Raw genomic sequence first — 2,811 nt, 5'->3', positions numbered from 1 at the left:
AAGTAGGTCCGCTTCATGTTTTGCCTTGCTTTGTTGCTTGAAGCTATCCTTCGCCCACTTGCTTCCTCGTCGTACTGCCCATAAAGTTTGCCCTAAGCTCCGTAACATAGAGGGTTCAGGTTTAGGGTTTTATGTGCAAACATGCAATATTGTTGGGTCGGTTGCTGCAGTGTGCCTCCTAAAATGGTGTCCTACTATTCTCGACCCTAGGGGCTTTGCAGGTCTTGAAAGTAAATCATGCATGCGTAAAGAACAGTAAAAGAAGAATGCAGTAAAATGCAGCAAAAATAAAATTAACATGCATACCTGGGATTCCTGCCACTGCTGCTGAAATGTTAGCATTACAAATAATAACATTTAGATTAAAAAAATCAAATAAAGTGTGGAGCATGTAAAACTATTCATATGGTACATATAAATTAGATATGGGTGTAAGAATTTAAGTCAAACGGGGAGCTCAGAATCAAGACCAGTGGCATTGGTAATTCTTCCCGAAGGACTCCATAGGCAATCATTCACATCATGTATGTGAGACACAACATAGGGTAAAAGGCTACCCGTCAGGCAATCATAGGAAGGCAGTCCTTAACCCGGTCTATGTGACTGACACATGACTTTGCCTAAAGTGACATTTTTAAAAAATGAGTTTTAATTTGTCATGTAAAATAGTTTGAGTTTGTATTCATTTTAGCAAGCAAAATATGAGTTTCATTCAAAAAGTACAGTTTTACTGTTATATGTATATTTTAAAAGAAATTGGACTTTTCATGAGTTAGTCACACCGACGGGTTAGGATTGTCAATCATCCATGACGGAAAGGGGTAAGTATTTACTAAATATTGGAGAACATTAATGCCAAACCTTGACCCTTTTATAGTCTTTGGGTTAGGATATACAATACTCCTCACATACATAGTTGCTTTCTCATCATCGCTCTTATCACCAAGACCTCCAACTTACACTAGCCCGATGATCCATATGTGGCCACTTTAAATGTCCTCAATTTCTAGAAGGATCTGAGTGTAATGTTCAAGCTAAATTCTGAAGCATTGGATTTCATTGTAAGTTAAGTTGTGATGGGATGACATTCATTTTGGTTTGAAGGATCCTGAGTCATATCTTGGTTGATCCATATGTATTTCATTCAGTTTGACTTGAAAGATTTTGTTTTGACTTTTGTGGATGATTTTCCCCAACAGATTACAATAATTCCGAGTGTCCTCCGGAATATCCAAGTTCCTAAAGGTATTTAACATACAATCTTAAACACCTTAAAGGTTCCTACAGTACTCCTAGTTCACTTGGCTTTCTTGCATTGTTGAGTTGATCAATCCACATTGGATTAAGGTTTGTTTTATATCCTAGACTATGCTCAGTGCTTCATGTTTTGACTAACACAAGAGTAAGGGCACATGGCTGGTTATAAGATTTAATTGAGAGTTAGGTGAGTAAACTCCCTTGGGATATGCTTATAATGCTTAGGGAATTTTACACTCTTGCCCTTATTCGGGCTTGAGCTTGTAGTGTTTTCCTTAAAAAAGTCAAATAAAGTGTGGAGCATGTAAAACTATTCATCTGGTTCATATAAATTAGATCTGGGTGTAAGAATTTAAGTCAAAAGGGGAGCTCAGAATCAAGACCAGTGGCCTTGGTAATTCTTCCCGAAGGACTCCATAGGCAATCATTCACATCATGTATGTGAGACACAACATAGGGTAAAAGGCTACCCGTCAGGCAATCATAGGAAGGCAGTCCTTAACCCGGTCTATGTGACTGACACATGACTTTGCCTAAAGTGACATTTTTAAAAAATGAGTTTTAATTTGTCATGTAAAATAGTTTGAGTTTGTATTCATTTTAGCAAGCAAAATATGAGTTTCATTCAAAAAGTACAGTTTTACTGTTATATGTATATTTTAAAAGAAATTGGACTTTTCATGAGTTAGTCACACCGACGGGTTAGGATTGTCAATCATCCATGACGGAAAGGGGTAAGTATTTACTAAATATTGGAGAACATTAATGCCAAACCTTGACCCTTTTATAGTCTTTGGGTTAGGATATACAATACTCCTCACATACATAGTTGCTTTCTCATCATCGCTCTTATCACCAAGACCTCCAACTTACACTAGCCCGATGATCCATATGTGGCCACTTTAAATGTCCTCAATTTCTAGAAGGATCTGAGTGTAATGTTCAAGCTAAATTCTGAAGCATTGGATTTCATTGTAAGTTAAGTTGTGATGGGATGACATTCATTTTGGTTTGAAGGATCCTGAGTCATATCTTGGTTGATCCATATGTATTTCATTCAGTTTGACTTGAAAGATTTTGTTTTGACTTTTGTGGATGATTTTCCCCAACAGATTACAATAATTCCGAGTGTCCTCCGGAATATCCAAGTTCCTAAAGGTATTTAACATACAATCTTAAACACCTTAAAGGTTCCTACAGTACTCCTAGTTCACTTGGCTTTCTTGCATTGTTGAGTTGATCAATCCACATTGGATTAAGGTTTGTTTTATATCCTAGACTATGCTCAGTGCTTCATGTTTTGACTAACACAAGAGTAAGGGCACATGGCTGGTTATAAGATTTAATTGAGAGTTAGGTGAGTAAACTCCCTTGGGATATGCTTATAATGCTTAGGGAATTTTACACTCTTGCCCTTATTCGGGCTTGAGCTTGTAGTGTTTTCAAATGTTTCAAGTTTATTTATGTTTTTTTTCTTAGCTACTTCTCAAGTGATGTTAGATCAAGCCTAATTCACTACTAAACTCAAGGTATAGGGGCAAATTTATAATTTTG

Source organism: Phalaenopsis equestris, unplaced genomic scaffold, assembly GCF_001263595.1.
Source record: "Phalaenopsis equestris unplaced genomic scaffold, ASM126359v1 Scaffold000604, whole genome shotgun sequence".
NCBI classification, from domain to species: Eukaryota; Viridiplantae; Streptophyta; class Magnoliopsida; order Asparagales; family Orchidaceae; genus Phalaenopsis; species Phalaenopsis equestris.
This window is presented reverse-complemented; position numbering follows the sequence as displayed.